Genomic DNA, 27,319 nt, shown 5'->3' with positions numbered 1-27,319 from the left:
GCTTTGGAAGTACTTGTACTCCCTGCTTGCCGGTCTGCAGCAGTGGCGTTTGCTTTGTGCTTTGCTTGTTACATCCTGCTTGGTTTTCAGCAGCAATTTGTGTTCTTGTACGTATTTGACAAAAATGAACAAGAACCTTTTTTATTCCTGCTACTTCCGTGTTTTAGCAGCGTCCTTAGTTTAGTCATTTTGTTTTTTGTATTTTTTCCATGGCTAGGCCTGGAGGATTTGGGTTGTACTTTGTACATTTTTGCAGTTTTTTGTTAACTTTTATTTATTTTTGTGTGTGTGTGTGTGTGTGTGTGTATTTTGTGTAGACACTAACATTTTTTTGTTACACGGACACAGTCTCTTCCAGATGAGCTGAATGAGTTCTACGCCCGCTTTGAAATTCAAATTCCTGATGAGCAGAGAGGGTGGCTGGGTTTGGGGAGCACACAAGACTCACCTCTCAATCAGCTGATGTGCGCAGGGTTCTGAACAAAACAAACCCACAAAAAGCAGCAGGCCCAGACAACATCTCAGGTCGTGCACTTCGGGTTTGTTCATCAGAGCTAGCTGATGTGCTTGCTGACATATTTAACCTGTCGCTTGCACAAGCATCTGTACCGACCTGCTTTAAGTCCACCACCATAGTGCCCGTACCCAAGAAGAGCAACGTGACCTGCTTGAATGACTATCGCCCTATAGCACTCACTCCTATTGTTATGAAGTGCTTTGAAAGAATAGTCATGACCCACATCAAAAAGAGCATCTCAGACACTGTGGACCCTCTACAGTTTGTGTGCTGAGTCCGCTCCTCTACACGCTCTTCACCTATGATTGCATGGCCTCCCAGAACACCAGCATCATTAAATTTGTGGATGACACCACAGTCATCGGACTGATCACTGGTGGTGTTGAAACATCATACAGAAGAGAGGTGGCGGACCTCATAGCTTGGTGTCGTGATAACAATCTCCTTCTCAATACAGATAAGACTAAAGAGATGATCATCGGCCCAAGAACAAGGGAAAAGGAGCCGCGTAATCCCCTGGTTATTGGATTGGATTGGATTGGATTGGATTGGATTGGATTGGAACACCCCCCCCTCCCCCAAACAGCCACAAGGTGGCAGGAGTGCATTTGAAGAGCTAGGGAGAGATCTTTTGCATGTGAAAGCACACTCAACAGCAAGGAGGACGTGGAATAGCATGGAAGAGTGTAGCATGCAAAAGGTTATGCACTTTAGGCAAATTTTAACACACATATTTTCGCTCCAAATATGAAGCTGAAGAGTGAAGCTGCAAAATGGCGATGGATTACTGTGTTTGTCTTATTTTGCACACACAGTGTTTATTTGTGAAATGCATCCAGTGGCATCGCAGTCAAAGGAGCATCATGTGTTCATTACACCAGATGTGACCAGACATTAGTTTGAGGGAAGACCTGCTGCATATATCGCTGTCAATACTGACCTTGTAGTGGTACGTGTGTGTGTGTGTGTGTGTGTGTGTGTGTGTGTGTGTGTGTGTTCCCCTCACACTCTGGCGCACTTCTTGCGGTTGGGCCCGTGGTACAAACAGTCACCTTGCCCGCCTTGACCTGTCTTTCTTCCAGTGATGAACCAGTGAGGCGGGGCAGATGATCAAGGTGCTTTCGGAGGGCATCACCAAACTATCTCCACTTCCTCGGTTATTTTCTCTGACAAAATGGCGTGAGAAAGTTACCAGTTTTAGAGAGTCAGACCCCTTGTTTCTTCTATTCTTCTTCCTGTTTGGGTTTCACCTTCTTGGCCAGAATGAGCGCAATCATTGTCAGCGTTTTGGCCAGGCCCATGTCGTTAAACAAATCAAGTCAATCTATCCTTCGTCATTCCTCATACCCAAAAATTCCTCCACATGGATTGTGCGTTCTCTCCAGAGCGGCCAGGCCAGAGCTCTTGAAGGGGCCGTCCGGATACTCTCTCATCCTGTAGTCGGCCGTGTGGACCTCGACTGGCCATTGTTGAAACGGATCTCCTTGGTACCGTCTCTGCGGGGGACGACACGACTGATGTGAACACCTGGCGTGGAAGGCAGCGGGAAGCTAAGCCGACGTGCCTACGTACGGTTTCACGTGCACGACGGTACCGTCCTTGAGCACTCTCTCCTTGTTGCCGTCGGGGAAGACGTTTGTCAGCGTCTCGTCCGCATCCCAGACCTCCTTGTGGCCGTCTGGGAAGTGCCTCTCTGCAGGAGGAGGGAGGAGATGATGATGAGATGGATGCTGCCTGGAAGCTCTTGAGTGATGACGTGGGAGGTGTCTCACCTGTGTAGTTGTTGGGGAAGTGCAGCACCTCCACGCCGTCTGGGTAGATGATGTGCGTCGTCTGGGTGTCTGCGTAGTTGTAGATCTGACAAGCACACAATTATTACATCTAAAAATCCTCATTATTATTATTATTTTTAATAAGTCCAAGTGTCCACTCATCAAACGGACTCACCACTCTGTGGTTGGGCGTGAACTCCTTGGTGTCGCCATTGTTAAAAGTGATTGTGAGCGTGGCACCGTCTGATGAAAGCGTGTTCCTGATCCCATCGGGGAAGATGGCGATGTAAGCGCCGCTGGCCAGGAACTTCTCCACCTGGAATGATCACCTTTCACTTTAGACAGAGTGGCCACGAGTTATGTTTGTGCTCTTTTTGCATGACTTTGCAACAACCACCAGAGGGTGCAGTTCATTCAGACCCACGGTGGAGACGATACAGAGAAGGAATACAACGTCTGAAGGCAAAATAAAATAAAATGACGAGGTTTGGTGAAGCAATCACTCCAACACAGACTGGTAGTGTGAAGTGAAGTGTAGAGCAGCGACACACGATTACCCGCACAGAAAGCTTTCTAGATCTTCCAGACTCTGCACCTCTTCCTGCAGTGTTTCCTGCCTCCCGCCCAAACGGTCTGTGTAATTTACTCCACCACCGGCCCTCCTCCTGGTACGCCTCCAGCCGAGCCCACCCCACCGTGATCGGTCACACTCCCGAGGACTTCCGGACAGCTGCCCTTTTGTCCGATTACTTACACAAATAAACACAGTTGGGACACTGATGAATTGTTACTCACAACTTGCTCTTCTGACTCTTCAACACGGCCAAGTCATGTCGGAAAGGCGTCAGACTTCAGCAACAGGCGGATAGTCCGGCTTGGTATTTGCCCGTGTTCACAAAACAGTCCCGTGTGAAATGCCGTTGACAGATGAGCATGTTTTTCTCTTGCTGGCCGGGAATCAGCAACTCCAACCACTTCTGCCTGTTGCTTGCCTCTTTAGGCACATCCCCACAAACATTTCCTGGGAGCCACACGTGCTAACACCGTCAACAGAGCGAAGCAGAGCGGGGGTGCTGGGCATGCCCGTATAAGGGCAACATAAGTCCGGGTTGCATTGAGTGTAAAAACAAAAAAAAAACTGCTTTCAGGTCTCACTTCCAAATGCACAAACCTCATCGTATGACACGCTGGCATCGTTTAACACGAGGATACAACATTGGAACAACATTTATAGGTCAGAAAAGAGGAAAAGGATAAGTTAATATTTTCTGCCACGACAAACATTTCAATTATTTCATGTTTAAATTATGTTATTTATATTTTGTCTTTAGTATTTTCTGCATTATTTAATGTTCAGATTTGATGCATTGTTTTGTCTTTATTTTTTTCTGCCATTTAAAAGGTAGATAAAAACGTTTTTCAATGACGGTAAGTAAACCCATTGTGCATGAGATTTTTCCCCTATTATCTAGAAGCAAGTGTGGATCTTTGCTGACCTCGCCATCAGGATACATGATGACCTCCAGAGCATCTTCTTCCTCGCTGCATTTGGTTGGTTTACTTGGCCTCACGGCTCTTGGCTGTGTAAGAATTATTAGTCATATTTACCAGTATTATTATTATATTCCATGACATTAGCACCTCTGTGAATTAGCAGTCAGTTAAGAGTGATGCCTCTTACCGGGGAACAGCTATGTGAATGTGCTGGAATAGGCTGGCTGGTGGACACGTTCTGTTTGGCAGACCTCTGTGATGATGACGATGATGACTCGCCAGGCTTTCTTCGACTGTTCTTCATTACTGCGCACACACACACACACACACACACACATCAGAAATAAAGTGTTACTGCAGTATATATCAATGATACATGACATATTTTTACATTTCACTCATCTTCTGCGACACCGAACAAAAAGCTGAAGTCAATCTTACCTTTGGGCTCGTGGTCAGGATGCCTGCTGTCCTTGGAACTCCCTCTAGCGGCCGCTGCAGTACTGCATCTTGGAGGGCCGACGCTCCCTCTGGAGTCCAGAGGAGTCTTTATGAAAGAAATATTACGGAGTATTAGGGCCACACAGAAAAAAATATAATCAGAGATCTCCAGAATAAAGTTGTAAATTCACAAGAATAAATCATACGTTTACAAGAAAGAAAGTAATATGAGAATAAAGTTTCTTGCACTACTAGTCGTATTACGATGAGAATAAAGTAAGTTTGGGAGAAAAAAAGGCACACATTTCTGAGAATAAAGTGGTCATATTAGGTGTGATGGTGTCATACGTGTCAGAGGAAAAATAGAGCACAGATCTTCAAGAAGAAAGGAAACTATCCTATCGCTTCAAGCAAGCTATTATTTATTAGGTGGCAGCAAAACAGAGCAGTTGAGTATTTAGCATTTAGATTAGCATGTCTAGCCCTTCTCACTTCCACCTTCCTTACCCCGCCCCCTCCACATGCCCAAGGCCAAAGGTCACACAAGTGCCCCCTTTTCATAGCTGTCTCAGACAATGCCTGTAACATAAAGTTACCAGTTCTTTCTTGTAAATTTACCACTTCATTCTTGTAAATGAAATTAAATAAATACATATTGGTGGATGTATTTTTTGGTTTTCACACACATACTGTGTTGTTTGTCTTCTGGAAGACTGGGGTGAATCTTTTCCAGGATATTGTCAATGTGCTGCATTTGTATCATGGCTTTTATACATCAGATTGGGTTGGTACTGGATGTATTTTGTCAGGTTTTTGGTCTTAATATTCAAGTGGAAAAACACTTGCTGCGGCTGTGCTTTAGGGTGTGATGAGGCTACAGCACCCTCTGTTGTATGCAAATACACTTTCCCCAAGACCAGTGGTGTCCAAAGTAGGGACCGGGGGCCATTGGTGATGGACTTGTCATTGTAAAAATAAAATAAACAAAAAAAAAAAACAGCAAAAATGTAAAAAAACAGTGCAAAAGGCTGAAATGTTGACACTACTAATGAATAATAACACCATTTTTTAGCATAAAGTTGTAAAAACAAAACACTTACAGCCAGTTTGTCTCCTTTGCTAACAGAAGACACATATTTAGTGTTGCTCTCTGCTTCCAAAGACTTCTTTAGCAAGGATATGACACGAAGCCGCTTCAATGTGCACACCTGACAAGAGAAGAGACGGAGAAAAGACGTTAGGACACGCTTCCGCCATACCACCTGCCTCTTTCATGAAGTAGTCACTTGGTCCTTCATTTCGAACGTGTCCTGGCTGAGAGAGTCAATCTGCTGGAGAAGGCGAGTGTGCGTGCACGACCAGCTGCTCTCCTTCTTCCTCAGCTCCTCCTGCAGGGAGCTCAGCTGCTCCTTCAGCACCTGAAATCACATTTGTTTGCTGTTCAGTTGGTTGGTACGCAAAGTGTGCAGCACTCATTTCTCGTTTATGTGTGAAACTTTGTGAAAAGTAGGAAAATGGAATTTATTTTGAAATATTTAACTGATATTACTAAGTAGTAACATGATTGTATTTCTTATTATTTATGGAAAAAAAAATCTTTTTTTTAAATGATTTCAATAATAAACCACTGAAGATAAAACACTGAAACCACTGCAACATAAATCCCAGTTATTATTATCATGAATGTAAAAAATGTGTTTGTAATTGCAAAACAATCCATCGAACTTTATTGACACTAAATGCAAATTTGAGCCAGTCTTTTTACTCTATTACATTTATTATATGGCATGTTGTTATATATTTTCGGTGTTGTATTTAATATGTAGGTTTTATTTATCATAACCATTTTTCTACTAATTTATTTGTGATTGTTTTTTCTTCTTTTAATTGTACAACACGTTGGGCAGCAGAGGTGGTGTAAAAATGTGCTTTGTAAATAAATACAACTTTACTACTTTCTGCAGTTGAGTAAATAAGATCTCATCTTACAAGACATGTGAAAGGAACGAACAGCTGGTAAGCACCTGGTTCCGTGATGGTTGCTAAGTGGCAAACAAACACACGTTACCTGGATCTCCGTTCGTTCTTTCCTGTTGGGTGTGGCTCGCACGGTAGTGGCGTGTTTCTCAAATAGTTTGCGTTCCCTCTGCAGCTTCCTGGTTTCTTCTTTCTTGTAGTCCTCAAAGTGAGCCAGATGCTCTGTTCTCTGCTTCTCAAACGCCTCGCACTCCATCCTGGACACCACAAATGTGGACCACATACAAGTCAGGGGTAGAGGACAGGGGACGGTTCCAATGTGGATCGTTTCGATCACCTAAGGCTCTTCTGCTTCTTCTCGCTCTCTTCTCTGAGCTTGGCCAGTGCCGCATTCTCCTTCTGGAAGCGCTCAATCTCCATCTCTAGCTGGGCCACCATCTCCCTCACCTGTGTGGAATTGACACACAGGCCTGCATGCACACACACATGCAAGCACACACACACAAAGCTCTTACATTAGTCCTGCAAACTACAAGCTAAATGGAACAGAAACACATTTACATTGCAAGGTGCGATCCAGAGCAGATCCGGATTAAACTTGGTTTGACATTACAGCGTCTCCAATAGATTTGGTTCAAGTCGGATAAGTGCTCTTGCTTTAGACAGTAATCTAGTTGGGGCTGACTCAACAGCGCCTCTGCTGGGTGCAGCCAAGTAGTGCACTCCATTTTGCCTCAGTCACTCCAAGACTTGATTAATCAAGAAAATCAATTTGGATTCATCCTCAGAAAGCCCTGCTTTGAAACGACGAAAGACGGAAGAGTGTGTCTCACCGGCCTCCTTTTCTGTCTTCTTGTCCTGGGTGGGGGGCGGAGGTAGAGGTGCATTCTGGATCTTTGGCTTGGTTGACGGGAACAGTGTCGTCATGAGTTTGGAAGGAGGAGCTTCTGGCTCCTGATTGGCCGCTCCCGTGGAAACCAGGTCAGCCGCTCTAACCGCTGTGTCGTCAAGGTCGCTCCACGTGTCTTCGTCGTTAAACACGATTTGGACTGGCGGCGCGTCTGTGTCCTCAGTCAGCGAGGAGTTGATGCTGCTGATGACGTCATCGCTCTCGCCGTCGCCCTCACTGGCGCCGTCCTCCTCCTGACAGGAGTGTCTGTCGTATGCCGGCTCAGACGGGACGGGGAAGCAGCTTGGAAGGCCGCTGGGGGAAAAGTGCGCCGAGTCGAAACCTTCCGGCTCTTTAATGTCGGCGCCGGCCGCTGATGTGAAGTCCTCGCCGTCGTCAAACCTCACTTTGCTCTTCTTCACAACGACACGGCCGCTGTCACCATGACTTCCAGGACTGCGGCGCTGCTCCCTGGTGGGCGTGGACTTGATGGGCATGGACGAGAAGCAGCTCTGGTCCGGCCCGGCCACACCGAGCAGCTTCCGGTTCTGCTGATCCATCTGGAGAACCTACAGGACCACAAAAACAATATGTCACACCTCATCTTGAAACTTGTTTTTACAGCCATAATTGGACACCACAGTAGAAGCATGTGATTTCTCCCAGCCAATCAGCACAAACATAAATAACCATCAAATCTTACTCTTCAAAAAGAATGGCAAACAAATGATATAATACTTGCATGTCACATACAGTGGAAGCTGCTTGCCTCAACACCCCTCAGACTGGCTGACTGAAGACGACATACGCGGTTTCGCGGCGCTCATTTCCTTTTGACTCCAACGACAAAGATTTCGTACCTGCACAAATCTTACCTCCTGTTGCTGACAACTAGGGGTGTCACAAGACCTCGTGTCGCAAGATCTCTCGTTCAGAAAACAAGGCCATAGATTTTTGTGTCTATTTTCTTCCTCCCCGCATCCAAACAGGTAAGAAGAGGTTTCACTCTGTGCATTGATTTCAGCACCCTGGCACGTTTGCTCCAAAGAACAACGGCATGAACGGAGTGAGCCCTTTTGTCAGTCATACAGCCTCTTTGTCTCGGTGGGTGGAGGCGGAGCCGCTAGCATACACACAGTGCAAAGTCTAACGTAGGAGAAAAGAAATTAAGAGATTGCAATAAATTGGCACATTTTGTAATTGTACTTTTCTTCAAAGTAATCTCATCTCGTCTTGTAGACCCAATCTCGTCTATCGTCTCGTCAACTGCGTGTCTCGCGACACGTCTACTAACAATCATTAACGGACCATTTTTCCTTCAAATCACCCCTTATGTCGACGTCGACTTAAGCGGACACTTTTTAGTAATAACAAGAGTGTACCGGGACTTGATGAATTAGTCCACATGGACGGATTGTCAACATAAGAGGGACAATTTAAGCGGGTATTATAAATGCACTGATTATGAAATGAAAACGTTACTGAGGTTAAAAAGTGTAAATTGCTGGAAAGCGCTGACTTGCGTGTGTCATGATTGAAGCGTGAGGAGAAAACATCACCTTGGTGACAAAGGAGGAGGTGGAGGAGAAGGACAGCTCCTCGGCCGCTTGCTCCAGGAGTTCAAACTCTCCCAGCCCCATGCTCTCCAGCTGACGCTCGCGCTTCCAGCGCTGTAGCTTCTCCACGAACGGTTTCTGCGGAACTCTGGCCACCGCTTGCCTGCCCGGCGATTCCGGTCTTGGACTCTGCTCGGCGGCCACCTGCTTTGTCACGGCGAGCTGACTGTGCTGCACTTGCTTGCCGAGTCGAGTAATGAAGACATCCTCGCTTCTGTCTGTGTTTGGTCTCTGGTGGCAGCCCAACACCTTCCTCTGCGCTGCGTTACGCTCAAATCTCAGATCCTGGGGTGGCCAAGTGGTGCCACTCGGACGGTTTTCCTTGTTGAGGGTGGCAGCGTTCCGTTGGACAGGAAGCATCTGGGATGCTTTTTTGTCACCTCTCCGGGTAAATGTGGGCCCAGACTTGCTGTGGGCAACAACTTTGGCCTGGGTCGGTGCTTTGGAAGCAGTCATCGTGTCCTCCTTGTGGAAAGAGGACTTGCGGTTGTTGGCAAATCTAGACAGACCCTGGCCTCGCCTCAGAAAGGTGCTTTTATTGGGGGGGGGGTCTCCTCCATTTGGCTTCTGTGAACATGATGACACATCAAAGTTAAGTTAAAAAACCCGTCACATATCAACATCATATCACATGCTCTATTATCAAGTCAACAGGGTGGTACATCTTTTACGAGAGAAGATCTACGCAGGAGATCGGGAAGATCTGGGCATCTGTGTGTGGAGTTTGCATGTTCTCCCCGTGCGTGCGTGTGTTTTCTCCGGGTACTCCGGTATCCTCCCACATTCCAAACACATGTATGTTAGGTTAATTGGTGACTCTAAATTGTCCACAGGTATGAATGCGAGTGTGAATGATTGTCTGTATGTGCCTTGCGACTGGACCCCGCCTCTTGCCCGAAGTCAGCTGGGATAGGCTCCAGCATACCCGTGACCCTAGTGAGGATAAGCGGCATAGAAAATGGATGAATGGATATTTGCACTTGCTGCAGTGTCATTTAATACTTCAAAGCAAGAAAACACTACTGCAGACACTAAAGGGTATATAAACATAACTATGTAACACACAAACACTATATATACTATAATTATCTGTATCTGTAGAATTATCTGTAATTATCTGAAGGTACCTGAGACTTAAAAAATATGTATAAATGTTGATTTTCTTTTTTGACACGACAGAACTTTTATGGATTATGTTAGAATATAAAAAAATTATCCAGAAAAAATCTATATGAAATCAGTTTTATCAATGAATTTGTATTTGCATTTAAGATTTTAGTATAATCCCAAGATGACACGTTCATATTTTTTAAATCTTGTTAAAAGTCGAAGAAATTGTATTTATATATTTAAAGAAGCTTTGTGTTATTTATATTGACTATCACAACAGTCATTTTTATTACAAATGTTGATCTGAAATGGAGGAGTTCAGAGATGGGCTGCTCACCCGCTGAACAAGTCTTATACAGAGAGGAAATAATGTTCTACAAGCAGACCAATCACACCTTTTTAAGGAAAATTGCACTTTTTTTCTTTATTTTGCCCATCATCCACAAGCCTTCTGTGAGACATGAACACGCGTCTTTCTCTTTTCTGTGCGTTCTAACGATATAAAAATAGGTGAAAAGAGGCTGCCAAGAATGCATGTTATGGGACACATTTATTCCGCCAATAAAGCCTTCTGAGAAAAAACAACAACGCCAGCAACGTCCATTTACATAATGGGACCTGCATATTGACAAAGCTAGAACGACACTGTTATTATTGTTATTAACATTGTTATGACAAAGAACTACATTACCGGCATAGTGACACGTCGCCACACCACATCAGCTAGCTACTAGTCGGCTAACGACTAGCTTCACCACGCTCACTCACAATGTCTCAGGCCACTAGCGAAAGGTATTGTATTGTATTGTATTGTACTTTATTTATCCCACAGCAGGGAAATTCACTTGTTACAGCAGCAAGCAAGATACGCAAGTAAAGAATACATGGTGACTACAACATGGTTCAGGTGGTGCAGGTGTTGTAGAGCCTGACAGCGGTCGGTATGAAGGACCTGCGGAACCTCTCCTTCTTACACCGTGGGTGTAACAGTCTGCTGCTGAAGGAGCTGCCCAGGAAAACAACAGTGTCATGTAGCGGGTGAGCGGTGTTGTCCATGATGGATGTCAGCTTAGCCAACATCCTTCTCTCCCCCACTTCCTCCACGGAGCACAGAGGACCGTCCAGGACAGAGCTCGCTCTCCTGATCAGTCTATTGATCCTGCTCCTGTCCCTGTCCGTGCTGCCCCCTCTCCAGCAGCCCACAGCATAGAAGATGGCTGAGGCCACCACAGAGTCATAAAAGGTCCGTAAGAGAGTCCTGCACACACCAAAGGACTTCAGTCTCCTCAGCAGGTGGAGGCGACTCTGGCCCTTCTTGTAGAGGGTGTGGGTGTTGACGGACCAGTCCAGTTTGTTGTTAAGGTGAACACCTCACGCTACATATAGGAGCTGCCGCCGCTGCTGCTGTGTTTTTGTTTTTGAGTTTGGAAAAGCTAACGCTAGCTGTGCCGTTCCTTTCTTTGCTGCTATGTGAAATCAATGAACGCAGAAAGAAAGTTCCACAAATGCTTTAAATGACCAAAATACAGCAAGTATTAGATGCTATCATGAATGTATGTGTTACTACATGGTCACAGCATGTATACAAAACCATAAAACCTTGTTGGAGGCTTTTGGAGGTGTTTTAATAGCACGCTTCCTAGGCAGAATAGGTGCGTCCCATGGCATGAATTAATTACCTGCCTCTTTTTAGCTGTTCTTATATCTTTAAAACGCGCATCTATTACTTTGTGGCTAGATTTTCCTTTTTTTTATGTACAAAAAATATATAAAAACTGATGCATCTAAGCCCTAAATGAATAGTTCAACACTTTGAACATCAAAGGTGAAAACTGACCACAGCTGCTTTTAGCTGAAAGGACAGTGGAACTTGAAAGACAAACTTAACACGGGACTTTTTCTTTTTTTCTTGTGACTTGTTCATGTCCACGTCTTCCAGACTTGGGTTGTTAGGGTTGACTTGAGTTTGAAAAAAATATATACTGCATTGTTTTTTAAATCTTGGTGTCTCTTGTGTTTGGAGGTATTATTCTCGCTATGTAGAGATGTCATTGACAACCTCCTTACGAATCTGAAGACACTGAAACCCCAAGTATTGATTTGAGATCATTTGGAACTCGTAGATTTACAGATGATAGAGAAGTGGACCTTCCTGCTCAGTCAGGTACTTAAAGGGTTACACACAGAAAAGAGAAAGACGTGTGTTCATGTCTTACTACGAATTGGGGAGGGCAACATTCCAAAAAAGTGCAATTTTTCCTTCTTTGCCACAGTCACAAGGTTGTTTTTTTTGGGGGGGGAAGTGCAGGTCACGCTACCAAGAGGGTTTGCAGACGCAGCCAAGTTTTTTTCCTTCGTCTCTGGTTTTCTGGACTATTGCAACAAGTAAGTTTCGCTGCTGACATTTAGTGGATCTCTGTGATGTTCTCTGACCTGGTGTTGCCGGCCAGATTTCAACCTCTGCTCCTCCAACCTCAGCTGCTCCTCCAGTAACTGCTCAAACGTCTGCTTGCCTGCCATTATTGGTCTGCAACGTGACGCACAAACAAACAAAGACAACCATCGTGGTTCATACACCTTTTCCAAGTCGTTTTCCAGGACTTTAAAGAAAGAATTCTAGCCTCGTGAAATGAAACATACCTGTCTTTCGGCACTGAATCATCTTCTCTGTTGTTGTGAGTAAAAGCCGTGTCTCCACTTTGTCTTGATGAAGACCCATCAAGTTGCTTCTCGGTAGCATCAGCCCTCGTGCCTGAGGCAACCACACAAAACAAAACCTAAGAGTACTGTCACTTTCATGCCACCCTTTTTCTTTACATCCCACCATCCTCCTTGTCCTGCATTTCAACACCACTTTGCAGCCCTGTGAGCGTCACTTTCTGCCGGGGGTTCACGAGACAGTTGGCTGCAGGGCTGTACTGGTTCTGTCTGGGACTGGAGGCCTCATGCTCTGCTCCTAAACTCTCAAAGAGACATGCATGACACATGGTAGCCACTGACTGTGTGCAAACGTGCAATAGCACACTCATCTGAAGAAGCAAAGACATGCGTGCAAACCCTCTGTGCAAAGATGGGATGTGTTCATCATTCCCAACGGCCTCTGCCACTTCTCCTGGAGGCAAAGGAGCTCGTGCAGATGGTCGGCTTTAAGCTGCTCCTGCATTTGCTGCTGCGACCTCCTCATCTGCAAAGATTGCATATGTGCTCTTAAAGTGTCACTGACATGATTTTTCAACTTTGCTGAAATATATTGTTTGTAATTATGTTCTATGTTGTTCGTTTTTTGAAAGCCAACGTTAAATTAGTAAAAAAAAATTACACTTAAAATAGTGGCAGGACATTTTTCTGATCTCCATCCCGGAATAGCGGGCGTTTCCCAAGTGACGTTGGCATAGGGACGGCCATGGGGACGGCTCTCATCTTAAACAACACTGCAGTTAGCTGGTCGATCTCGTTTTGTGCAGTAGTCATTCCAAAATGTTTTGTTGCGCTGGCTGTTCAGCGTCCGACTGATACTGTTTCTTTTCCTTTCCAAAAAACGAAGCTTTAGACTAACGTTTTATTTAAACTATTTATTTATTTATTTAGTTATTTGTTTGTATTAATGTCTCTTCTGTTGTTGTTGTTGCTTAATTTGTTGGTATTTATGTTTCTGATGTTCTTATTCATTTCCTTGTGTTTTTCTTTCTTTTTTTGGAAGAATGAACAGAACAAGAATTTCATTGCATAGCAGAACTACCTGTTTTACTGTGCATATGACAATAAAACTCTTGAATCTATTGTAGCTATGGAGGAGAACCAGATTATACAGCGGGGTGCAGAGCGAGATACATTTTAAGCGGCAACATGCTGTAGCAGCCCCGTGTGAAGTTGTGACTCCCAGGAGAACCACACAGGAGAGCGCGGAGTGAGCTACCCGCCATGGCTGGGCTAGATGCGTTGAAAGCAGAAGGGCTGTTGGATGTCAGGAGAACGAAGCAAATGCTAACTTCGGTGTATGCGATATGGACCAAAGCCTCACGTTCATTTCACTGAAGGCTGCTGTGAAGAAATACCTTTACAAGTGCGGTATAAACGTCTTTTGGATGCTAGGAAGCTATCAACAGGACTAAAGGGGAGAAAGGCGTCAACGTTGCCGCAGAACACAATATATATATAAATAAGACATCACATATAATTATGTAGTATTGTAAACGGTATGCCACCACAGGGACAAGCATTCAGAGCATTATACATGTTATAAAACTTTTCCAAAAACTAAAACTTTTACAGCAATATGTTGATGGTGGGGGGCGGGGTGTCGACGAACCAACAAAATAAAAAGGCTCAGAAGAGCCCTTTACCCTAATTAAGAAGCCGATTTAAAACAATACTTGAAGGACAAGCAACTCCAAGGTCATTTACACTTAGCATTTTGTGTTTGAAGCCGACCAATCTTCATCTCCATGTCTTTGTCATCGAACACCTCAGCATCAGACATGTATTCCCATCGTCTTTGGTTTTAATCAATACGGCTTAATCCCATGTTCTGCAACTTCTCTAGTTCATCTCCACGTGTTTCTTCCTCCCCGAAAACTAACGACACATCCCTCAAATCTTTGCTATAATCACGAAACATCTTCTATCTCGTCCGTTCGCTCGTGTTTGTTTTTCCTTTGAAGTTCAACTGCACGGACGTCACTTGGCAAACGCCCTTTGTTGAAGAAGATGATTCCCAAAATGGTGGACGGCAGGTTCAAAAATGTAAATTTTACTAATTTAAAGTTCAATTTTAAAAAAAAACAACAACATAGAACATAATTATAAACAATATTGAACATATTTAAGCAAAGTTGAAAACTCATGTCAGTGACCCTTTAAAATTGACTAAAAAGATGAAATAAAATATTTCACTTTGTATTAAAGATGACCACCTTCATTGAATTAGGTACACAATGCAATGAGCAATGCAATTTATCACATCAATCAAAACTGTCACCTTTGAACATGACCAAACTTTTGAATTCACCTGAACTTTAGACAAGTCTAGTATGATCAATTCTTCTTACCTCTTCCAGCTTCATCCTCATGGGAGCATCCTGAGAGTCGTTGGACATCTCAGCCAAACTGTGCGCCTCTCCATGTGAGGTCCTGTGACTGTGACCCCCAGGCCTGTCTCCTCCAGGTGCCCTGGACAGGCCTTGCACGCCGAGGCAGCTGTCCGCCGAAACCGGCAGGGAGGCGAAGTCTGAGGCGCAGGAGTCGCCCTCGTCTGGCTCCAGGGGCGGAGGTCGCGGGGTGGATGAGGGGGACGTGTACCGCAGAGACTCCGCCTGGTCAGGGCTCGGGTTGAGGATAACACCGGACCTGGTGCTGCTGGGCATCCAGCGGGACAAAAAGTCCACCTTGGAGTATGGAAGTCCGGCGGCCGGAGATGACATTGTGGCGGCCTTTGGTCCTCCAAGTCTTGAGCGACAGTTTATGGTGACGGGGTTTGGACAAATGTCACACACGCTGAAACATCAAAGAAGAAATAAACGGTCAGCACTGGTGTCTGGACTGAGTGGCACTTTGATTGCATCATATGTGCTCTCCTACTACCGTAGTTCCTGTGTAGACATCTTGACGTTCATACTGTATATTGGTGCATCAGTTATAAAACTGCATATTCCATATACTTTTGAACTATACCACATTTGAAAGTACAATTGAGAATCAAAAGACCTTTTAACAATAGCTAAATATCACTAAAAAAATAAAAGCGCATACACACTGCGAATGGAACAGAATAGCATGCCGTTAGCGACTAACATTAACCAGCTAAGTAAGGTATTAGTCAATAATCGACACAACTAGCCATGTTGAAAAACCCATATTTTAGCGATGAAAAAATCTAACACGTAGTTTGCGCGCTGCTGTAAAGTTAGAAACGCATTCACAGATTTTAACTTCCACGATCAACAACTCCCAAGCGAATTTTTATTACATAGCAAACCATCCCTCTTTTTAAACATGACAACACAAAGAGCTACAACCTTTTTTTTTTTTTTTTTTTTTTTTAAATCAAAACGAGCCGTCTTCTGTGCAGTCTGACTTACATTGATCTCTATCGATGAGTATATTTTCACCGTGTTTTACTGCTTTAATGTAAGGACCACTTTACATTTCCCACTGACGACGTGCAGGTTCTCAGTGAAAAAAGACAAGAGGCACGTTTATTCTTACACCCAGTGCGTACCAACCGTCAACTGCCATTCAAACACACACACACACACACACACACACACACACACACACACACACACAACACATTCCGGCCTTCAATATAAGAGAGGTCTTTGCCACATTTGTCTAATGTGCAAACAAAATAATGGTGTCATTAAAATATCTTACATTAATAACGTGATTGGAATTACTTCTGTGACGACATCTTCCTTAATCACAAGCACGGGCATTACAGTTTGTTGAAGATTTAGTAGCAATATGTGCTGAGGCTGACATCCCATTAGTAAAGTTATCTAAGATACATCCATTTCTCAATGACTGGACAAAATGGGCCAATGATGTATTGCATCAATAAATGTAAGGATTTTTGCATTTTATTCTCTAACCCAAATAGCACACACTCTGTGCTGGTAAGATAAGTGGAAAAGGTAAAAAACTGAATTCTGAAAAATTTAAACGGAAAAAACGGAACTTCGAAAGAAATAAAAACAATTTCATAGGGCCCAAATATGGAATCACATGAGTGCCAAAATTATACAAAATACATGAATACATGTGGAAATATAAAGAGAATCAACAATAAAAAAAAAACAACATACAAATGCAGTCATATTCTTTTTCCATTTTGTCATTGTTTTTTCTGTATTGTCTTTGTTTTTTCCATTTTGGCGTCACTTTCCTGTTTTGTATGTCTTTTCCATTTGCATTTTGTCATTTAGTCATGACAAATGCAATTCTGCCAGGATGATTATTAGTCTATACGTGATTACACGATTTCTGCTCGCAGTGGCTATGTAGTGATGGAAACTCAGCAGACTGGAAAAAATGTCACGGACAGGAAGTAGACGCAAATACACGTGTATCAAAAGTATTGGGGGGGGGGGGTGTTCCGGTTGTGGGGGCGTCTCTGGGCCTGCCTGTGTGTGGCCCCCGGTACTCGTCTGCCTTTGTGGGGTGTGATCTCTCGCTGGTCTCTGGGGTTGGCTGTCCTCCGGCTCGCTGGCGCCCTGTCCTTGGCTGGGATTACCTCTCTGGGGCCCCCTGCTGGTCTTCCTGGGGGGGTGGGCTCTCTGGGCTGGCTCTTGGGGCGCTGATCTTTGTGCTGCCTGCCCCTGTGGGCCTGGTGGCCTTCTGGTGGCAGGGTCTCGGTCTAGCTATTTGGGATGGGGCTCTCTGGGAGGTGGAGGGCGGTCCCTTTCCTTTCATGCATTCTCAGTGACAATTACACGCCCACACATTCCTGCACCTTTATACTGTATACAGTATATGAAGACTTCCCCACATACAGAGATACCTGTACACACGTACATATGCACACTCACAGTACATACGTACTTCCCCACATTACTCACTGAGTTAACCAGGGTGTTATTATGTTGTTGGTTTTATTACAGCGACAGTGATTTCACCAGTATGATTATAGTTTTCTTACAATGATGTGCATTACAGTTATTGTCATTCTGTTCACTATCATAGTTCATCATATCATGACTACTATTATGTGTGACTGTTTCAATGCAGCATTGTAACTGTGGTTGTTGATATTATTTTGTCCTTTCCGTCAGGGTCGGAATAGTCGTCCCAGACATTTATTTGCTGATGTCGTTCTGTATGTTTCTGTTGTTCTGTTCTTGTTGTCACAATTGTTGTAGCTGCTGTTGTCCTTGTCTCTTGTCTCTTTTTTTGTCCCTCTCTTATTCCCCTCCCCCCCGCGTTTTTTTCTCTTCTTCTCTGTCCCCTCCTGCTCCGGTCCGGTCGCTCCAAATATGCTTAATAACAACCATCTAAGTCAAATAAATCCTGTATAACAGGGCAAGTGTATATCACACTTCTCCCTAGCAGAGTAAATCTGTTGAGCACTTGAGGGCATTTAGATCTACAATTCTATCTGCTTTAAAGGCTGGACAGGACAGGGGGAATTTCAATAACATAAGACTTACTAAGATAAGGCATGTAATAAGATAAGGCATTTACCTCCTCAAGATTGCGCCACACAGCTTTATTCATATCTGCATTCATCAATGCAGAAATAGCCTTTAAAGACTTTTATAAAAACTTTCCATGACATCTTCCACCAACCGAGCAATTGCTCATAATTCTCGTTGAACACCTCTTCTCAATTCGTCTACCATATTTAAATTTGCCATGTAAATTTCCCAAAGGTGGGCGGGGTCATTCTTTTGTCATTTGCATGCTTTTGCATTTGTCATGACTGAATGACAAAATGCAAATGGAAAAGACAAAGACAAAAACAGGACAAACTACGCCAAAATGGAAAAGACAAAGACAATACAGAAATCATTCTTTTGTCTTTGTCATGACGAAATGCAAAGACAAAACACAAGTGGAAAAGACAAATACAAAACAGGAAAAGCAACGGTAAATTGGAAAAAACAAAGACAACACAGAAAAAAGAAATACCAAAATGGAAAAAGAATGACTACATTTGTATATTTTTTTATTATTGATTCCCTTTGCATTTCCACACGTATTCCCTTTTAATTTTGGCACTCCTGTGATTCCATACCCTAAGAGACGTAAAAAAAAAAAAAAACATATATTCTAAATCACACCACACATTGATTTATAACCATGTCAAATTATTAGTCCTACCCTAAAAGTATTTTGCACGCCCATTATTTTCCAATTTGATCTTTTATTGGATTAGGGAACTGACTAACAGAGGTTTGTTAGAAGCGCCAAATGATATTGTTGGTCATGCTGTGTAATGAAAAGTAAATTCAGCAGTAATTTGGTTGCGTTATTTTTAATGCTTTAAGAGCTATTTGCATAACCATATTAAATTCTACAAATTCATGTTTGTAACGAAATCTTTATTATTAAAAAAATAAATGAACAAAAAAAGAAAAGAAAAAGATTGCTACCAGATCGGAAGCCAAAAAATGTGGATCAGGACATCCCTACCTTTTACATAATTTAAGGGAAGTTTTTATTTGGCTTTTAATAAATTCACTTCTGTAACGTGTAGGACCACAAAACTCACCTCACACACCAGCGACCTCTTCTTAGTGTTACTACAGCAATTAGTTTGGGAAAATGTAATTGTAATAAAATGTCTCAAAATTATTTATGTATATTGTTTAATAAATTCACTTTTGTAACATGTGTATTGAATAAAATCAGTTCTGTCAAGAGTGGGGACACAAAAGTCACCTCACACATCAACGACCTTCGCCTAGTTATACTACACCAATGTGTTTGGGAAAGTAGCGGTCGTCCTTAAAAATGCCATTTTTTCATATGATAAAGTGTATTTTAATTCGTATACATGTTTTCTAGGTAGATTACTTCTTCATCTTCAATTTCGTATCGGATTTACATTGTGTGTTCAAGTCAACCACAACAAGTCAAATTGTGCTTGGAAAATTAAGTACTACTTTAAGCCTTTCAAACTCTTGGACCGGAGCTATAGAACAAGATAAAAGGTATATGGGATATGAATTTACTTTAATATGTATCTGCAGAGGAAATTTCATTGAAATTGAATTGTGCAAAATGTTTTTTTTTTGCCCGGAAATACTGCATGTCGCTTTTGCATTGTGGTTAGTGTGGGGTGACAACAAACACACAGCATGTCGCTGCACTGCACTGTGAGGCATACACATGAAATTTCTTCACTGGACTTTTTGATTGTCAAAAAATGTAAACGGCTACTTTGTTGACTTCCATCCATCCATTTTTGATACCGCTTCTTCCTCATTAGGGTTGCGGGGGCATGCTGGAGCCTATCCCAGCTGACTTCGGGCGACAGGCGGGGTACACCCTGGACTGGTCGCCAGTCAGTGGCAGGGCACATATAGACAAACAACCATTCACACACACATTCATACCTATGGACAATTTAGAGTCGCCAATTAACCTAACATGCATGTTTTTGGAATGTGGGAGGAAACCGGAGTACCCGGAGAAAACTCACGCACGCACGGGGAGAACATGCAAACTCCACACAGAAATGCCCAGGGGAGAATCGAACCCAGTTCTTCCCGATCTCCAAGCTGTTACTGTGTTGGCCAACGTGCTAACCACCGTGCGGCCCCTTTGGTGACTTTTAAAACAGATTTTCGCAGCCTAAGTTATTATATATATTGTAGTATGGTTGTATTTGCCAAGGTCAGTGGGTCCATCACAGCTTTTGTCTTGACTAAAGCAAGGGGGACCAAAGACAGTATTTTCCGGTATAAAATCTGTTCTGACTTCTTCAATATTTGTGGTCGAGAAGTAAATGAGGTATCAAATTAAAGTTCAAGTCATGCTTCAGACAGAATTAATCACAGACTTGAGTTTACACATTTCAAAATGTTGTACATTGCTAGCATTAGCCAATAAAAACAACAAACAAGCATAAACAACAAACATAAACCTAAATAGCATAGAAATATAAGAAACAGTTTCTGTCCGAGAACTGTCACCATCCTGAACTCTCACATGTAAAACACACATATTCCTTTCACGGTTACCGCTGCTGCCTACAAAACTACCTCACTATTCCTCACCTTTACCACGAATTGATTCATCCTTTATTTAACCAGATAAACCTCACTGAGATGAAAAATCTTTCACAAGAGTGACCTGGCTCAGACAGCAGCATAACACAAAGAATGTCCAAGACATTCCCAACATACAACGTTCACAGTGAACAATCAACAATTTCAAAACAGTTAAGTTCAAAGCAGAAACGCAGCTGCAGCATACAAAGTACAATGATGAACACCATTTCCACAGCCAGTCATGAAGCGTACAGCAGAGTGGTAAACAGTGTCAGACTTTTTTAAAAGATGCTCTGACACGTTCACAAAAAGGAGGTCACCATAATTCAGCAAAGGTAAGAAAGCAGCAGAAATTAAACGCTTCCTTGTATAAGCTGAGAAGCAAGATTTTTTTCTGAAGTTTTAGCTTCAGCTTACGTACAAGATTCTCAGTATGTTGTTTAAAGCAGGGGTCCCCAACCACCGGGCCGGGGGCCCAGTACCAGACGCAATGATTTAAAAAAACTTTGTACTTTATTACTGTGTTTGTACTGAAACGGGTGACACCTTTTTTGATCTCGTTGTACCTTGCATATTGATAATAAAGGTATTCTATTCTATTCGACACGTATAAGTGAAATGGAATGGAATTACGAAGAAGCAAATACTGATAACAGCGAGTGTATTTTTGATACACACGCCCACCTGAAACATCAAATAAAAAATAAACAATTAGCACCAGTACAGAGTGGCACTTTGATAGCATCTTATGCTACTACCATAGAGTAAAGGCCTCTCCAGTGCCCATTCTTACCGCGGCTGCCACCTGGTGACGAAAACTAGTACTGCAACTCTTTGTATAAAGATGTTTTTTTTTTGCCGAGGATGACCGAAAACGCAATACAAAAAAAACAATGTGGTTGGGGATAAGAACATGAAACTAACAGTTAAAACAATTATTTTACATCCCAATATTGATGTGAACAAGGCATAAACATTTATTTGAAGTGCAACAACAGACATTGTCCACTGAGGGAAGTATCTAATCAACAAAAGAGAAATCAGCTGTGGATGACAAAAGGACTGCAAAATGCCTGTAAGAAGAAAAGTACATTATATAGGAGATTTATCATTTAAAAAAATTTGAGAAGCAGAAAAAAATTATAAAATATATAAAAATAAGACAATAAAAGAAAATAAGAAATATATAAAAATCATGTAATCATGTAAATAATACAAAAATATATAAAAAAATAAGATTAAACATTTTGAGAGTGTGTAGGAAAGAATATTATATTCAATTATTAAACAAGAACAAAAACAATATTAGACAGCATTATACGGAATGGTGTTAAGAAAGCAGACTACCCTCATTATTTCACAGATGGAAATGTCAAAAATAACAATATGAATGAGGTAGTTGAAAAGCTCAATAACAACTTTGCCAATATTGGACCGGAACTGGAAAAAAAGATCCCAAAATCCCAAATAGAGGAAAGGAATGAAATTATAGACAGGAATCCCAATTCCATGTTCCTCACTAATGTTACAGAAAAGGAAATCATCAATATTATTAAGACATTTAAAGCCAAAACATCAACCGATTGCAATGAAATAGAAATGGAAACGATGAAAAGGGTTTAAATGAGATTGCACAACCGCTAACGTACCTTAGTAACCTATCATTCCAGACAGGTAAATTCCAAAATAAAATGAAAATAGCTAAAGTAGTTCCAATTTTTTTAAATATAGACAAACATCAATTCCCAAACTACTGACCAGTGTCCTTATTACCACAATTTTCCCAAATTATCAAAAAGCTATTCAACAACAGGTTGGACAAATTTATAAATAAAAATGAATTACTCGCAGACAGCCAATACGGATACAGAACCGACATTTCAACTTCCATGGCACTAACTGAAATTACAGAGGAAATTAGCAATGCTATAGACCACAGAAAGAGTGCAGATGCAGTATTTATGGATTTAACAAAAGCCTTTGACACAATCACGATATCCTAATGACAAAACTAGAAAGGTATGGAATCAGAGAGTTAGTCTTGAACTGGGTTAAAAGCTACTGAGCAAACACAAGGCCATATGTGAAGCTAGGAGAATATACATCCGCGAGTTTAAATATATCATGCGGCGTACCTCAGGGGTCAATCCTAGGACCAAAACTGTTCAATCTATATATAAACAACATCTATAAAATCACAAAAGACCTAAAACTAGCATTATTTGCAGACGATACAACCGCATTCTGTTCTGGAGACAGCACAAAAGAGCTCGGACAAACAAAACAAAACAAAAAATCACAGATGAATTAACTACAATATTTTCATGACCACTTAAAATTGTTACATTTTCTCCAAAATGGACGGGGCGGCTTATAATGCGGAGCGCCTTGTGTGTGCACCGAGTTTCAAAATCTGTTAATGTTGTTGTGTGACTTTGATGAGCGCTCCGCCTGACTGACTGGGAGCATTTCCTGCCAACAGGCTGCTTTTACACTAGAGGAAAGGCGGACGTGACTGCGGACAGCATGTGGACGTTAAAGGGGGAAGTGTGGGCGTGAAAGAGGACGCTAAAGGCACGCCCCCAATAGATAGTACATAGTGCCAGTATGTGCATTGTGGAAAAACAACATATGTTTGGCTAAGGACCCTCAAAAATGCCACCTAGAAAGAGACAGGCCTTCAAATACGGTGCGCCTTATGGTCGTGAAAATACGGTATACTCAAATGATGGTTTGATAAAAACATCCCTGAACCTGAGTAAAACCAAAGTAATACTATTTGGTAAGTGCAAAAAGGATACGGATGAGCAAATCCAAATTGATGGTGTAGACAGTGACAGGACGAACGAAAATACATTTCTCTGGGTTATAATAGACGAGAAGATGAATTGGAAATCTCACATTAAAAATATATAACATAAAGTGGCAAGAAAAGCCTCAATACTGAATAAAGCTGAATTTGTTCTAGGCCGAAAAGCACTACTGTTCATTGATATTACCATAGCTAACTTATTGTGTGGGGTTATGGGGTAATAATTACAAAAGTGTACTTCACTCACTAACTGTGCTACAAAAAAGGTCACTCGGGATAATCCGTAACGCCGCTGACAGAGAACACACAAACCCTTTATTCATAAAATCACAATTATTAAAATTTGCGGATCTAGTAAACATTCAAACCGCTAAAATTATGCATAAAGCAAACAATAACCTTCAACCCAAAAACGTAAAACAATTCTTATCAACAAGAGAGGAGAAATATGATCTTAGGGGAAAATGAAAACTAAAACACTTCTATGCATATTCTTTCCTACACACTCTCAAAATTTTAATTAATCTTATTTTTACAATCTTACAACACTAAAAACGTTCTGCATTTCTGTATGTGGAATGAAGTTTTGGAACGGATTGAGTAAGGAACTCAATGCACTAAAATGAATGATTTAAGAAAAAGTACAAGCAGTTGATGTTCACAATATACAAAGAAGAAGAGACCTGAACCACTGTGTACATACAATACTACACTACTGCATATCTAACCACTACTACACTGACTACTAACTCTTCATTCTGGTGAGTACATTGTCTGTACTCACTCTTATCAACCTACGATCCTGTCAACCATTTTATCAGTGATTATCATTAAGTCGATAGTTTCCTTTCAGTAAGTATAAACCTCGACTATGATTGCACTATATTGTTATATGGCAGGAGTCGGCAACCCGCGGCTCTTCAGCCTACTTGATGCGGCTCCCTCCGCAGTGATTTTTTTCAACACCTAAATAAGGTAGATGTCCATTTTTGAAAAGAATATGAAATATCCGACGCACTGCAAGTCCGTGAACGCATCTAGACTGCATTCTGACTGCTGATTAGATGAGCAACCTAGGCTAGTGTATGCGGTGAGACTTACTGCGAGAGAAAAACAAGGTGAGGGAGTTTTGAGTTGAATCTGAAGCAAGTTACGGCACAGTAAAATAAATCAATTTAACAAGAGCATAGAAAATGTTTTATAAGTAGAAGAGCGGCGGCTAGTGGTTAGCATGTTGGCCACACAGTCACAGTCTGGAGATTGGGAAGACCTGGGTTCGATTCTCCCTTGGGCATTTCTGTGTGGAGTTTGCATGTTCTCCCCGTGCGTGCGTGAGTTTTCTCCGGGTACTCCGGTTTCCTCCCACATTCCATAAACATGCATGTTAGGTTAATTGGAGACTCTAAATTGTCCATAGCTATGAATGTGAGTGTGAATGTTTTTTTGTCTATATGTGCCCTGCGATTGGCTGGCAACCAGACCAGGGTGTACCCCGCCTGTCACCCGAAGTCAGCTGTGATCGGCTGCAGCATGCCCACGCAACCCTAATGAGGAGAAGCGGCATAGAAAAATTGATGGATGGAAGTAAAAGTGTGCTGTAGCTACGTGCTCGGAGCCTGTGACATGCTAATCGCCGAGGTGCTGACTCCAGGAGAGGCAGATAGTGTGCTGCAGCTGGCTGTGCAGTCACGGCTCAGAATAACATGTGCTTTCGCTTTCACATCACCAAATACTAGAAAACTCTCCCAGCAACGTCAGAAGTCTTTGCATTTGTCGCTAGTCGCTTTTGAGAAAATAAGTCACCAAGAGGGTTTGGAAAGTCGCCAGATTTAGCGAGAAAAATCGCCACTGAGCTGCACATGATATGGGAATCCATTCAAAGATGGAGAATACATGAAAGAATCGTTCATAAAAATATCAGCGCATCTGTTCTCCAAATTAAGAAAAAATAAACAGGAAATTATTGATAAAATGAAAGAATGCCTCTCTTTGCTAAGACAGTCAAGGACAGGACCAATAGAATGCTTACTGATGACAATTTAGCACAAGTATGCAGATATGTGAACTCTGGACTTTATCTTAAAGTCATCTACATTTTGTTGGAATTTTACACAAATATGGGGACCACTCAGTAAGACTTACAGAGTAAAGTGTTGAAATGGTTTCAGAGTAGACCTACAAATGTAGGCGCACTTCTGTTTGATGAATTTTGTGGTTGTAACAAATTTATAAGTTGTGTAATGTTTTGTGGCTCCTGACTATTTTTTTTTACTGAAAGGGGAGGCAAAATGGCTCTTTTGATGGTAAAGGTTGCCGACTCCTGTTATATGGCCTTACAAAGCACATTTGGAAAACAAGCGAGGTGAAACTGACGAGGGGTAGGATTAAATAAGCCTTGCTTCTTCCTACTCCTTTTTGGACATGCTAAACTGTGAATTGTGCTATGTGATGTACTCCAGTGTAACTTGTATGCATGTTCAGAATGAATTAAACCATTACCATTACCATTACAATTGTCCAGGGCGCCACACATACATGGTATTCAAATGGAGGTAAAGTATTCCTGGAAACACTTACTATCATGAAGTAACTATATTAATAAGAGTTCGTGTCTCTTAAAAGGAGTATGACGAACATACCGTGAAATAAATGGTATGTTAGCTTAATCTCCATTAGTTGTTAAATGCTTCTCGGAACACAGGCGACGCCTCAACAAGTACCTCAATAGTCAACTTCGAACGCTCGCAAACATTTTTAAAAATGATCAAAAACACTCACCTTGAACACAAACGATGGACGCGCGAGGAACTGGAGTGAAATGATGCCTTTAAAGCGCTAAAAAAAAACTCTCAAAAAGACAAACCTTCGAACCTTGCCGCCATGTCAAAACAAAGCCCGCGAGAGGCAAGTTGTCTTTGTGTAAATCCGGGACCTGCAGCCTCCCAGTCCGCATTTGTGGGCTGTGTGACGTCATCGCGCCGCGCGAAGGCTATCCAAATTAGAAAGTCCGCGAAGGCTCCTCCAAATGTGTCCTCCTTCTCCACTGAAAATAAGTCTGCATTCAAACCATCTTTCGTGGCCCATCATATCCCAAGATTCTTTGCGCACTTCCGTCCAGCCCTTCAAAAATGTCGCTGGCTGTGTCAAATGTAAGGGTCTGCAGCCCACAAGGCCAGTAGCCTTCCCGGTTGACGAAGGCCAGACATTTGGAGGTAATTTCAAGCCGTGAAACAGCCCTGTGAGTTCAGTCGGTCAAGCCTTCCTCACACTTCCTGGTTGTGTCACGTGTTCTCATGTTTCCCCTGACATCATGACAGAATGACTGCCTTCAAACAAAATGTGACATTACAGAAGCAAAGTTATTAGTTTTTTAAAATGTAGGTTTTACAGTAGAAAGAAGAGAGGTACTACGTCGGCAGATTTCTCTCATTTGTCTGAGCTAAACCCAACAATAGTCATATTAATAGCTACTTATTGGTTACTCTTTGGCTACTCCGTTCATTTGTACAACACTGATCAGCAACAACACATTATGAAATGTGTTTAAATAGAGATACGAGCATTTAAGGATCATTTGATTACCTCCACCAACTTGCATCGAATTTATACGTTTTAATAATTGTATTATTTGATCACATATATGACTTGATGTAATAAAACAATGTAGCATCCTGCACAGTTAAAAATTATAGACACTCCTGATCAAAATATTAAGACCAGTTGAAAAATTGCTAGAATTTGCATTTTGCACATTTGGATCTTAATGAGGTTTTATACAATATGCAAAAGCAAGAAGGGGGAGTGAGACAAAAATGTAATTTATTGAAAACAACAATTAAACTGAAATAGGCTGTTTATCAGCAGATCAAAAGTTTAAAACCATCACTCAAAAAATAACAAAAAAACTCTCCAACCAGAACAAAAAATGTTCTCAGTAGGACTCAGTAAAGAGTAGCTCCACCGTTCTTGTTAATCACTT

At 42.1% G+C, this 27,319-nt stretch overlaps 1 pseudogene; it reads right to left on the bottom strand.

Moving 5' to 3' along the window:
* Nucleotides 1–289: 289 nt before the first annotated feature.
* On the bottom strand, nt 290–26,613 carry LOC129188207 (centromere protein J-like; annotated as a pseudogene).
* Nucleotides 26,614–27,319: the final 706 nt, after the last annotated feature.

This window comes from Dunckerocampus dactyliophorus, chromosome 9 (assembly GCF_027744805.1).
Source record: "Dunckerocampus dactyliophorus isolate RoL2022-P2 chromosome 9, RoL_Ddac_1.1, whole genome shotgun sequence".
Classification (NCBI taxonomy): Eukaryota; Metazoa; Chordata; class Actinopteri; order Syngnathiformes; family Syngnathidae; genus Dunckerocampus; species Dunckerocampus dactyliophorus.
Note: the sequence above shows the minus strand (reverse complement) of the source record. Positions and strands in the feature narration are given on the sequence as shown.